This window comes from Rhinichthys klamathensis, unplaced genomic scaffold, assembly GCF_029890125.1.
Source record: "Rhinichthys klamathensis goyatoka isolate OS25496 unplaced genomic scaffold, OSU_Roscu_1.1 h1tg000191l_1, whole genome shotgun sequence".
In the NCBI taxonomy this organism is placed as follows: Eukaryota; Metazoa; Chordata; class Actinopteri; order Cypriniformes; family Leuciscidae; genus Rhinichthys; species Rhinichthys klamathensis.
In genome coordinates, this window is record NW_026606717.1 from 9,795,788 (window position 1) to 9,810,124 (window position 14,337).

The 14,337-nt window shown below is 39.5% G+C and overlaps 1 long non-coding RNA gene across 1 annotated transcript; it reads left to right on the forward strand.

Moving 5' to 3' along the window:
• The first annotated feature begins 1,648 nt into the window (after window positions 1-1,648).
• LOC130095557 (uncharacterized) lies at window positions 1,649-2,286 on the forward strand. Its single transcript, XR_008808128.1, has 3 exons — window positions 1,649-1,696; window positions 1,818-1,859; window positions 1,999-2,286. It is a non-coding gene; the product is annotated as an uncharacterized LOC130095557 (long non-coding RNA).
• The last annotated feature ends 12,051 nt before the right edge of the window (window positions 2,287-14,337 follow it).

Sequence of the window (14,337 nt, forward strand, 5' to 3'; positions counted from 1 at the left end):
TTTTTAAAGCTCAAATCTGTGGTTTATTTATAGATTTATGATAATTTGAAGATCCATTCCAAGCAATCACCGGACGCTCGGCGCTCGTGCACCCCGCCTGGAGCAGCCTTTCCCCGGCTAGTCATTCTGATGTTTGCCGCTGACTCTGACGTCTCTGTAGTGGTTAAACATGAGATATAATTAGTCTTGTACAGACCTAACAGGTGATCTTTGGTCTCGTGAATCTATAATTCGTTCCCTGGCCAATAGTTTTGGCAGAAGGCTAAGTGAAGTTTCATATATTTGAGAGCTGAATTTGTATATTTGACTGAATTGTTTGCTTTATGTTATTAAAGCTTTACTGTATATCTTTTTGTACCTTTTACTTATACTTTTATAATGGCTATTATTGATAAAACTGAAATTCAACAAAAATAGACAGTTGTCTTTTTTTTTTTTTTATTACAAGATCATCTGTAATGTTGTTTATTGCAACATTTGTTCCAATGCAATATGCAATACATTGCCTGGAATATGTTTAATATTTTTAAATTTAAACGAAAAGAGGCAGGGTTGTGTTTTATATTTAGTTTTGTTATAAATATAACGTTACATACATGCAGTGAATATAATCAATAGGCTATGCGTTGCCTGAACCAAATTTGTGTGCTTATAATGTTTAAAATGTATTTAAATTAAATCGAAAAGAAGCAGAGTGGTGTTTTATAACATATTTCGTCTTATTGCTGCCTAAAATGTACATAACCGGAGTAGAAGAGAGAGCTGAGTGGCGCATTCAAGAACGCGCTGTTCGATCAGCAGAATTACTGGACTCGCGTCCTCGGGATCATTCTCCTGAGTCGGACTTTGCGTGGCTACTTGGTATTGAGAAACGCCTAATGCCCGCGCTTGTTTCTTGTGACAAACATGCCGAGAAGCAAGAACAAGATATGCTGTCTGTCATCCATTGTTGTTAACTATGTCGCTTTCTTCGCGCGAAAATTACGTCGGTCGCTTCTTTCCGGCAAACACCACGCCTATCAAGTAAGGGTACTGTTGGCAGTGGAAACGCTAGCCGGATCATGCTGTACCGACCCGACCCGTACTGTACTGTACCGTACCGTACCGTATGCCTCAGTGGAAACGAGCCATAAATGTCCAAAAGCCCTATTGTCCACCAAGTTGCGCAAACACATCTCTACAATGTCCAGAGTTCTTAACATGAACGACACCGAAATGGACCAACTTGCTGATTTCCTGGGACATGATATTCGTATCCACAGGAAATATTACAGATTATCAGAGGGAACACTCCAGCTGGCAAAAATCACCAAAGTCTTGATGGCAATGGAGCAGGGAAGGCTTAACGAATTCAGAGGGAAAGGTCTTGACCAGATCAGCATCAATCCAACAGGTATGTAACCTGTTAATCGAGTTTAAACTACCTTTCAAGCGTGTCCTAGTGACTTTGGAAGAATCTGTGCATATCTCTGAATACTAAGACTATATTTCAGAATGCGCTGAGCCTGATGCTGGGATGGAGAGTGAAACAGAACTGTCAGATCATTCTTATGATGTGACGTCGAGCCAGGTAAAGATTTGTAAACACATTTTTTAAAGATGTTTGTCATTTCCATTAGTTAAATAATAATTAAATCATGCCTTCAAGCAGGCACTTCAGGAGTGAATAGCAGCAGGCCAGTAAACACGAATGAAGGTAAGATGTATGAACAGGCAGTTAAATGTTTAATGCAATCAGAATATCAAGAATTCCCCCCAAACAGCCTATCAGTAATTAGTAGTTTGATTTAGAAATGTATATGATTGTGTTTCTAAAGGATCTCCAGAGAGGACACGGGAGGTCATGAAAGTAACATCAGGTAAGGAACCTGTCCAGTAATAGTTTTTATTTGCTTTATTTATAAAAGGTCAACAACATCATAAAGAATAGTATAAAAATAATCCAGTCTTGCACCTACAACACATGCAGTGCAATTAATGTAATTTTCTTGTCATTAGTTCCTAGGAAGAGAAAGTGGAGTGAGGTGGAGATTGCGGCTGTAGAAGAGAAAATGATGAAATTTATTCACTCTGGAGTTACTCCTGGAAAAGTCGACTGCATTGCATGCATTACAGCAGCCCCCAAAGCCCTCGGTGAACGAGACTGGCAGGCGGTGAAGTATTATATAAAAAAACAGAATCACAGCATGAGAGAAGGACCACTAATAAGTAAGGTTGATTTTGGTTGTTGATTCTGTTTTTGCGTTTTAGTTGAATTATATTATCTGTTTTTTTGGTCTCAATACCATAGTTGGAAACATTATAATGTAATTTAAGTTTTGAAAGAGTTAAAACGGCTCGATGTTGGTTGTAAATTTGGTGCTTGGACTTCCTTGTTTTTAAGTCTGCAGGCAAAATGCTGTGTCAGGTGATAAGGAGTTGGTGTAAATGTTTTTTCTAATTGCGTAGATTAGTTTTACTGTACAGTAGCCATACGACAGAGTGCCTATAGTTTTCAATGCCTTTATTCAGGCCCCTTTACGTTTCACATTTTTAATTGTGTTGTGGATTTAATTTTAAATTGATTAATTTATTTTCTGATGGCACATTAGACGAAACGCATCATAAAAAATATATGTTGTAATATCTGGTGGCAAGCACGGAACCCATACTGTACTGTACTAAATTTGGCTGTAGATTCAATTTTCCTGGTGCGCTCTATTTTGTATCAAGGTCGTTTTTATTTCTTTTGGATTTTTTTAATGACTTAATGATTCAATTCTTAGAAAAAGCATTTCTAAGCAAGACAAAAAAAACTCTTATTTTGACCATTCCACTGATAACGTTCTAGTGCATGCATTACAGAAGCCCAAAAGCCCTCATTGAACAGGACTGGCAAGCGGTAAAGTATTGTGTAAAAAACAGAATCACAGCAAATGAGAGAGACCGCTTCTGGGGAATGATGCATGCAATACAACGTTATCAGTGGAATGGTCAAAATAAGAGGTTTTTGGGCTAGCTTTGAAATGTTCTTTCCGAGAATTGAATCAAGTCATTAAAGAGCAACGTGCAGGTTGAATTTATAACTGAATTAATACTTGATATTGTCTGAAGAGGTCTTTTAAAAACACATATGTAGAAATTACTAATGAAATCTCATTTGATGTAGAGATTTTGATGAAAATGTGCTAGGCTCTGGAATACGCCTTTCCCGCTAGCAACGCGTCATATGACGTAGGCCGAGGCAAACAAGAGCTCGCGGTCAGCTGTAGTTAGAGCGGTAGTGAGAGACAGAGAAAGTTTTAGATCGAGTTTTAGAGATGCCATAATGGTAAATTGTTGTGTTTGTACTGGTTGCACGAATTCCAGCCTGTCAGGAAATCGTGTCCATCATTTTCCTTCTAGGAAAAACAAGGCTTTTCGTTCTTGGGTGCGTTTTGTGCAGGTCAAGAGAGCAGACTTCACTGCCGCGTCTGTCACCACGCACATTTCACTCCGGAGAATTATAGACCTGGAGATTTTTTGCATCACAGACAGATGGTTTAATTAATACGGATTTGCAAACATTGCATTTTGCTGTCTTGCTCTGCGGTGTTTCCAGTGTTAAGTATTTACACACAGCTCAATGCTATCCTGCTTGCTGGCTGCAAACTGCGGAATGGATTTCCTGAGGGGGGTCTCTGTGTCTCATTGAGCCGCGCCTCATTTCAGGAAATCCATTCCACAGCTTGCTGCCAGCTAGCAGACTGGCCGGCGGGAATCACTTTTGGAGCCATTTCAGCAGGATATCGGATATCTCCGCAGGTTGGATCGGGAAAATCCGTTACATGAATTACACTGGTATCTGTCCCGATACCGACACTGGATCGGATCGGCCCCATCCCTACCTGTGGGCCATAGGCATGCTCGTCAACATCGGAGAACTCGGTTTCTTCATTCACATCCATTGTAACCTGAGCTTGAACTTGACCAGACTCCCTCGCCCATCGTCACTTCCGGTTAGTGCTTTATAGACGCGGAAGTTCTTTTATCACAATTTATCTCAAAATATCGTTAATGGCTAAATATATATTACTCCAGTTCAGAAAATCTAGTTGTTTTATCATCAACATACACTATGCTATTTAGGGGTGTCCAACCTGCATGTTGCTCTTTAAGAAAATATCCCTGAGAAATAGAAACGACATTGATACAAAAAGGAGCGCACCAGGAAAATCTAATCGACAGCAAAATCTAAGCAGTACAGTATGGGTTCCGTGCTTGCCACCAGATTTTACAACATACATTTTTTATGTTGATTTTAGTTATGGATTCTGTTTTTGCATTTTAGTTGAATTATATTACCTGTTTTTTTTTTGTCTCAAATTACATTATAATGTTTCCAACCATGGTATTAAGTTTTGAAAGAGTTAAAACGGGTCGATGTTGGTTGTAAATTTGGTGCTAGTTTTACTGTACAGTAGCCATACGACAGAGTGCCTATAGTTTTCAATGGCTTTATTCAGGCCCCTTTACGTTTCACATTTTTAATTGTGTTGTGGATTTAATTTTAAATTGATTAATTTATTTTCTGATGCCACATTAGACAAAACACATCATAAAAAATATATGTTGTAATATCTGGTGGCAAGGACGGAACCCATACTGTACTGATTAAATTTGGCTGTAGATTCAATTTGTATCAAGGTCGTTTTTATTTCTCTTGGATTTTTTTAATGACTTAAAGATTCAATTCTTAGAGCATTTCAAAACAAGACAAAAAAACTCCATTCCACTGATAACGTTAATAATTTTAGACAATTTAAGAATTGTAGCTCTGATCTACTAACCTTCCCAAATGTGTTATTAGTGGTTAACTACAGGATTCTTAACTTTACCTGAAACATAATACATACTTTTAACAGTAAGCTTACCATGTATACGTTTAATTGGTTTGGTAATTAAAAAAAAAAAAATTGTGTGTATCTACTTGTTGTGTGCTCTCTCGGGTTTAGGGTGGGTGTTTGTAAAAGCACTCTGTGACAACTTTGTTTTAAAGGGCTTTATAATGTAAATTAGATTGACTTTGATATGAGCAGCAAAATCACATTCAACGTACGGCTCTCATGGGTCATAATCAGTAAATGTAGCAACTGAATTGTGTAAGAATGAGTTAAATGCAGTATATTATTGTGGCAGTCTTGGAGGACTGAAATGACTTGCAGTTGAAGATTGCATGTTGTTCAAGTTCATTTTTGAAGTTAAGCTGAACTAACTTATTAAACCACCCTATTTTTAACAAACCAATATAACTTCCGGAAATACCATTATGAATTGGCCAGCTGGCCATATTATGACCTTTCTTTGTCTGTAGATTACACTGGTTTGTCCCCAGATTGGACATCCATGTGTACTTATTGATACACTAGTTGGTCAGGGTTTTGTCCCCAGATGGGACTTCCTGTTAATGCCCATATAAGGAGTTGTCCCCGTGTCCCCACGTGTGTTAACCTAACCTGTCCCCAGATTACCACCTACCCTTATTTTAATGAATTAATTACATTTTAAGAGAGGTATTTATTAAACTTTTTTTTTTTTTATGTGTTTATCTAGTCTCTAGGATGTCATGAAAGTGGTGTCCCCAAAATGTGGTAAATAACTGGTGCCCCCACGAGGCACCCCAAACAAGTATGCGTGTGTGTGTGTGTGTGTGTGAGAGAGAGAGAGAGAGAGAGAGAGAGAGAGAGAGAGAGAGAGAGAGAGAGAGATTTTGATTTTTACAAACTTTTATTACAAAATCATTTCACAGTATATTTACAATACAATATGCATAAATATTAAGAGCAGCCCCAACTCACAATCAATGTGCAAAAAACAAGTCACCTTCAAATACAGAGCACAATGCCTCATTGCAACACCAAATACCTTCAAAGGTAATGAGATCATCCATATGCTTGTAAAAAGCAAAATCAATTAATATCCTAGCTTTCAACATGTTTGAAAACATAGCAACTACATTCTGCTCAGAGTTTTGCTCGATTTTCTTTTTTCTACTAGTATAAATAGCCAACTTTGCTTGGCCTAACACAAAATTCAACAACTGACATACAAATCTGTTTTTCAACACATATTTAAAACCAAAAATAAATAATACTGTCGAAAAAGTTTCATTACACCTCTGAAAAATACTTTCTAAAAACAAAAATAAAGGCTTTAATCTTGCACAGTTCACAAATGCATGAAAAATGGTTTCTCTTTCAGTGCAAAAAGGACATTGAGCATCAACCTCAGAATTTAAAATTGAAACAAAAGCATTGACGGCGACAGCGCCGTGAAGAATTCTCCACTGTAAGTCACCTGTCTTTTTCGTCAACGGTGGTTTATAAAGTGCTCTCCACTCAGGTTTTCTATCCACGTTCAATGTAAAAAAATCACGCCACGGAGTATCTGTTTTCTTATCTAGCATTTTTTTGTTAAACATAATGACACAATACTTATACAAAGTTTTCCCAGTACAAGAAAAAAAGTCTACACACAAGGAATCAAAACTTTTTAAAAACACTCCAGAAACCTCTTCTAGGTTCAAAGAAAACAACAAACAAGGAAAAGAGTCTTCAGGATTTGGTTTACAGAGACCATCACGACACTCAGTCAACAAAGTTCTTTCTGTTGTATTAAGAAGCGTCTGCCATTTCACCAATAGCTGCACAACTAGACGAGTTGATCGAATTCCCAGATGTTGAGCCGTCGCTTCTTCATTCTTAAAATCAAGTCCTGCTATTTCCAGTAATTGCCTCAAAGTGGTGGTTTTACGGTCAATGAGTGTTTTGTTAAGTCCTGGAAAAAGGCCACCGGCAGACACATCCAGACGTGCTCCACGAACTAGAGGCTCTTCCAAAAGCCAATGAAGTGACTGTGAAACCTCTGCTTTTTTAAAAACAAAAAGACTCCAAACCTTAAAAAGGTTCTTATAAAACACTGGTAAACCAGAAGTGTTCAATTTTGTAGGGTCCAGAAAAAAAATAGTTTTGTCCAAACCCAGATCCTCAAGATTACGTAAAATAACATATGCGACAGAACACCATTTATATTCAACTGAACCAACTAGTAGTTTTTGTATGAGTTGCAACCGAAAAGTTGCGATTCTGCTGTGAAGATGTATTAGACCCTGTCCACCCTCCTCCTTAGGCAAGAATAACACACTCTGTGGGACCCAATGCAATTTATCCCAGAAGAAATCTACTAAAATAGTTTGGATTTTCGCTAAAAGATGTGAGGGAGGATCAATACATGCAAACTTATGCCACAGTGAAGAAGCAACTAAATTATTTATAATTAAAATACGCCCTCTATATGACATCTTTGGAATTAACCATCTCCATTTATCCAGACGACCTTCAACCTTTTCAATGACTCCTTCCCAATTTTTTTTCACTGTAACATCATCACCAAGATACACTCCTAAGTATTTAAACCCTGATTTTCCCCAACCTAAACCTTCAGGGAGATCTGGTCTCCCACCTGCCCATTTACCTAATAATAAAGTTTCACTCGTATTCCAGTTTACACTTGCAGAAGATAAACCTTTAAAAATGTTAAGTAAACCTAACAAAACCTGTATGTCACTTTGCCTATTAACCATTACTATGACATCATCGGCATAAGCTGACAGTATCATGTTATTTTTACAGTTTGGCAAACATATACCATGAAGTTTAACCCGTATCTGTTGTAAAAGTGGCTCTATTGCCAAAGCGTAGAGCATACCAGACACTGAGCACCCCTGCCTTACACCTCTCTGAGCTTTAAAAGGAGCACATAAACCACCGTTCACCTTAAGAATACTCTCAACGCCACTGTAAAGAACTTTAATATGATTTATAAAATTTTGACAAAACCCAAAAGCCTCTAAAACTCTCCACAAATAGCAAAACTCAACACGGTCAAATGCTTTCTCCTGATCTAATGAAATTAACCCACAATCTAAATTTAACATCTTGGAGACCTCTATAACATCACGAATCAATGAAACATTGTCAAATATTGACCTACCAGGAACACAGTAGGTCTGGTCAGGATGAATGACACCATCCATCACTCCTGCCAACCTGTTAGCCAGCGTTTTCGAGAGCAGTTTGTAGTCGCTGCAGAGTAGTGATACGGGCCTCCAGCACTTTATATCTGCAAGGTCGCCTTTCTTGGGCAGGAGGGTTAGCACTGCTCTACGGCAGCTCAGAGGCAGCTGGCCTTCAGCCAAGCTTTCATTCAAAACCTCCAGAAGGTCCTCTCCTAGTTCTGACCAGAAAGACTTGTAAAAATCTACTGGCAGGCCGTCAATGCCCAGCGCCTTTCCAGACTCCATTCCTTGGAGGGCCTTGTACAGTTCAGCCACGCTCAAAGCACCAGAGATTTCAGTATTGACCTCCTCAGACACCTGGGGTAAGTCGTTAAAAAAATCACTGTCACTCCTGTATTCCACCCCAATCTCATTTTTATACAGGTTTTCATAAAAACCAACTGCTCTCTTTCGAATGTCTGCAGGGTTTGTCAATAGTCCTCCAGACTCGGAGCGCAGAGCATGAATGACTCTGCTCTGTCCGTTCTTTCTCTCCAAGTTAAAAAAGAACCTGGATGGAGCATCCATTTGGTCCACACTCTGGAACCTCGACCTGACCAGAGCCCCCTGTGTTTTAATGCCCAGTAAATCAGCCAACTGTGTCCTCTTGTTTGACAAAGAATCTAGATAACTCTGACCACCAGTCGACTCAACTAATTCTTGAAGTTTTAAAATATCGGTCTCCAAGGTGTTCATACTCACATTTATCTCTCTAGTGACGTTTCGAGTATACTGCAAACAGAACTGCTTTATTTGGGCTTTCCCAAAATCCCACCACTGCCGTAGAGAATTAAAAGACCCCTTTACGGTTCTGAACTCATCCCAAAACAGCTTAAACGTACTTTTAAAATACCTGTCGCTTAACAAAGTGGTATTTATCTGCCAGTATGCACTCCTTGGCTTAATGGAGTTTAAAAACACAGAACAATGCACCATACTGTGATCAGAAAAACACAGTGGAGTAATTAAACATTTTCTTACAATGTTAAAGTGATGCTTTAAAACATAGAAACGGTCCAATCTTGCCAGTGAAATCACACTGTCACGAACATGAGTCCAAGTATATTGCTTTTGTGTCTCGTGAAGCTGCCTCCAAACATCACAAAGCTCATGCATTTTAACAAGCTGAACCAAACGATTACGAGAGGGCAAGTGAGGTTCAATATGATTCCTGTCCAAGTTTGACAATGTACAGTTAAAATCACCACCCAAGAATAAATATTCTTCGACACAACATTTTTGTAAAACTGAACACAAAGTATTTAAAAACAACATTCTTTCTATTTGTGCCGTTGGAATGTACACACAAATAAAAACAAATATATAATTCTCAAAATAGCTCTCACTTTTAATAGTCTACCTTTAACTACTTCGTCAACCTGATAAGAAGTTGGACTAAAACTCTTAGCAAACAGAATAGCAACCCCTCCGCTAAGTGAGGTGTTATGACTCAACACAGAGACCCCATCCCACTCCTCAGCCCAATCAGCAGCATTCCTCAAATCACTATGCGTTTCTTGCAACATAACAACATCTATTCTTTTTTGTTTAACCATTTCAAAAATTCCTGCTCTTTTTCTCAATTCTCTTGCTCCATTTACATTCAAAGTCGCAATATTCACTTCACTCATGCTTGGAGAAATGAAAGAGACTAAGAAACAAATCAACACTCCACACACACACACCACACTTCTAGCCAGGCTATACTTTCCCACTACCTTCATTGGCACTATCAGAAGTGAGTTTTCTTACGATCTTTTTTAGTCGATATATCTCCTTATTTGTAAACAAACCTTCCGACATAAAAAACCTGGTTTTCTCAACAAACTGCTTTGTGTCTGAAAAATAATTATTTACACAGACTCCTCTCTTGTTCTTAGTAGCTTTTAAAAAAAGTTTAACGTCATCTACTTCAAAACCACGACTAGAGAAGTCACACTGAGAGAGACTGACACTAGAATCAGAAGACTCACTGTCACTTTCACCATAACAATCCTCCACGTCAGCTTTCTTAGCTCTAACTTTCTGAAACTCGTCAGATGTTTTCCTTTTTGATGGAACTTTGAAATCACTCTGCTCTGTCTCCATTTCAATGCCATCACAAAACGAATCAGGCAGTAAAACATTAGGTGCACTACCACTTTCTTTCACGTTCAATTTACGAGAACGAATAATCAATGTTTCAGCATCATCCAGTCTATTTTCCTCAACCACATTTGTGGTGTCATTTACCTGTATCGCCGCACTCTCGGCCGCGGGCGGATTCTCCTCAGCCGTCTCCGGCGCTGACCGAGCCGCGTTAGACGGACCAGCCTCGACCGGCTCACTAACATTAACTATGTCAACCGTCACTGGAACATTTTCCTGATTTTTTCCAGGGCAAGCACGAATTAAATGGCCCACTTCACCACACTTGAAACATTTCATCTTGTCCGTAGTAGCGTAAATAACGTAATCAAACTCGTCAACTTTAAGATGCAATGACAGATCTAGATCCTCATCATCCTTTAGGATCATGTAAACAAATCTCCTAAATGAAACCACATGTTTCAAAAGAGGAGATCCACTTCCAATTGGTATCTTTTTAATAGGTGACACCAATATACCATATCGTGATACAATTCTCACCAAAGTTTCGTCACTTATGAAAGGCGGAACGTTAGACAACAAAACTTTTTTAGATGGCATGGAAAGTGGGGAGAACATGAGTAAAAGATTCTCAATAACTATACCAGTCTCAACTAACTCATTTGCCTTTTCAACAGAGCTAAGAAAGATGACAGTGGCACTGTTCATTCTAGAGGCCGACATGATATGCTCATGCCCAACAACCTCTCCTGCAGCCAGGCAACAGTCTTCCACGCTCACCGCGGACGCCACTTTCACTCCATGGCGCCGCGTGAGTTTACTCAAACCTTGCATACGTGGGTCCGTCATGCTACCCGCAAAAAAAAAAAGGTAGCACGCGGCCCAAACAAACAGACAAATCACCACTCTTTTAGCAATAACCCATGCAAGAAAGAAAGAAAGAAAGATTCACTCACGAGCTCCGATTCACTCACAAACGCTCCGCTCACACTCAAGTCACACACGTCACACCGGAAGTGAGAGAGAGAGAGAGAGAGAGAGAGAGAGAGAGAGAGAGAGAGAGAGAGAGAGAGAGAGAGAGAGATGAGAGAGAGAGAGAGAGAGAGAGAGAGAGAGAGAGAGAGAGAGAGAGAGAGAGAGAGAGAGAGAGCAATGTAAGTCCTTTTACATAATTGTATTTTTGTTTGTTTGCTTATTTGTTATTCTTGAGAAATATCTAAGTGTCAGTGTGAGAAGCTGAGAGCAGATATGTCTAAATGTCAATAAGCACAAGATGTCTAAATAGAACAGACATGTAATAACATTGCAATACAATACTCATGTCCCATAATACACTCTACAGTAGGTCGGCCAGAAAAACTAGAAGATTAACAAAAAATGTAAGATGAACAACATCACTAGCTCGTCCTTATTATTGTTAAGGCTGTTTATGATCCAGAACTGGCAGGTATCACATAAACAGATGCTGGTTACTTAACTGTTAGTTTACAGTAGCTGTATTCTCCGGTTGTGATGATTACTAGCAAATAGATCAACAAACTCATCTAAATTTAAAGACGCTCCCCTCCTGTGTTCTATGCTCAACACCCCAAGATCACTCAGCCTATCCTCTCCCATTGTTGTTCTCAGGTGTGTTTTGACAAGCTTCAAGCAGGAAAAACTGCGTTCACAAGCAGCTGTGCTGACAGGTATTGCCAGTGCAATTTTGCAAAGCCTGGAGAAAACATCACAGACCTCCTGGTACGGTTCAATAAAAGCTGCCAGGTCTACAATTGTTGGTGGTCTCTGCATCCCTTGTTTTAACTTACAATCTAAAACTCTTTTAATTTGGTAGAGCTCATGTTCAAGGTCGACAAGGTCACACCCATACAATTTGGCAAATGCAAAAAGGCTATCTTTGTCACAGAAGCTTTTGCTACTTGGATTTAAAGCTTGTATCCCATGCATTATGTCACAATTTTGATTGGAGAATCTGTTCCTGAGCTCACTGAGCATCCGGTCCAAAACCAGGTTAAAGATTCCTGTCCTGTAATAATCTTTACTGTTGCCTGTTTCTCGGCTGCCTACAGTTGACATAACATGGCATCCCTGTAGCTGCGAACTTAGTTTTCTCTTACGTTTTGGAGCAGTGTCTATCGAGACATCACATTGCTTTGCGAGCTCCAAAACAGTGTCCCACAAATCATCAATCATCTGCTCACTCTTGTAAAATTCAAAAGTATTAATAAGTGTCTCCACAAGGTCCACTGCTTTGGCCAAATCAAGAGAGGAAGACTGGAGCATGTCTGATAGTAATTTTGCATCTCCCAAAAGTTTCTAAAATATGGCAAGAAATACAATGAATTGGAAAATCAATGTGAGGCAAAAGACCTCTGGCACCTACTGACCTCTCGCAACTGTTCTCATCACTCAGTTCCGCAAGCACTGTTACAACTGCTAGCAACCTATCCCACAAATTACAGCAGGCATAATATCTGGAAGCCCACCGTGTGTCACTCAACGCTGGCAACTCTCTCGGTGCACCTGAGTACATGTCCCATTGCACCTGTAACCATTTGGGATGCATTGCCGATCCAGACATGTAGATGTACAGCTGTTTTAATAAGGAAAAGAAACATTCAGCCTCTGGGATCCCTCTCACAGTGTCCACAAGCACCAGATTGAGGCAATGTGCGTTACAGTGAACGTAGAAAGCCTGCTTTGCTACCTCCTTAATTCGGGCCTGCACACCGCTGTGCTTGCCACTCATGACTGCAGCCCCGTCATAAGACTGCCCAACAAGGTTACTCTTATATTCTAGACCATATCTTGACAAGAGGTGAATTATTTTTTCTGTCAAGCTCTCTGCATCTAGCTTCTTTGCTACATCAAACTCCAAAAAACTTTCGTGGATCTCACCATTGTAATAGTATCTCAAAATAAAAGACATTTGTTCAATTTTTTTTGTCTTTAGTCTCATCCACAAGTATACTAAAAGCCCCACTTTCCTTGACTTCTTTTATTATTGATGTGCGCACCATCTCTGCTAAGCATGACAAAACCTCATTTTGTATGTCAGCATTTCTGGGACCATCCATCTTTTTCAAAATCTTTTCATCATGGTTTGCTATGATATTCAACATACCCAAAAAGTTCCCTTTGCTACTTGAGTCCACGGATTCACGATGCCCTCTCAGAGCATTGTTCTCGGTTGCACAATGAAGAATCCCTTCAGCAAGAGTTTTGATGTACCCCCTGTTCTCTTGTACAGTTCTGTTGTACTCTTTATTTAATTGTCCCATTAGAGACCCCTGATTTTTCTCTGCAATTTGGTGTTCTTTCCATGCTAACATGGCATTCTTGTGATGCTCAGATCTACTATGTGCAGCATACCCTCTGTCTGTATAGGTAGCTTTTTCCAGTTTTTGAAACCTGAACCTGAAGTAAATGTAGACTCAACATGGCCAGGTAAACTGAAATGCCTTCAGGCATAGCAAAAGGTAGAGTCTTCACTTGTGGAGTATTCTAACCAGGGGTGGACTGCATACAACTCACCCTTGAAGCTCCTGTTTCTGTCTCCTTGGAGTGTCTTGGGGAAATTGAGTTGAGGTTGCGCTGGAGCTTCACCCCTGGACATGGAAATGTCTGTAAAACACCAAAGAATTCCATTAGTATCAGCTTTTAACATAAATGCTACCCACTTCCAATGATATTTTGTTCTTTTGTTGTTTTTTTAAGTCTAAACATGATATCATTAACATTTTACAGATTGAATAAATATATATATATATATATTATATGGCCAGCCTTAAAATTATTTTTGTTTGCCATTACTTGACCAACCCTTTCCCATTCTTCAGCTACTGATAACCACGTACCTGGAGGACAGACTTGTTTATCATGCGTGCCTGCTGCTTCATTCAGTTTTATTTGTTCTCTTCTCTCATAATTACTCTCCATCTCCTGCTCTGTCTCTGACAACTCATCTCCTGAACATTCACTGGCTCCTTCCCTTTCTGCACCTGGTCTGCTTTCTCCACTAGCTCCTTCTGTTTCCCTGACATCTCTTTCTAGGACATTCTCTGTCGTGCGTGTTGCTGCTTGCGGGTCTCTGGTGCGTGTGCTGGCAAAAAAGCATGGATTTTCCTGTCTCCCCCTGAGGCACTTATCCTTTTCATTGTGTCATCTTTAAAGAA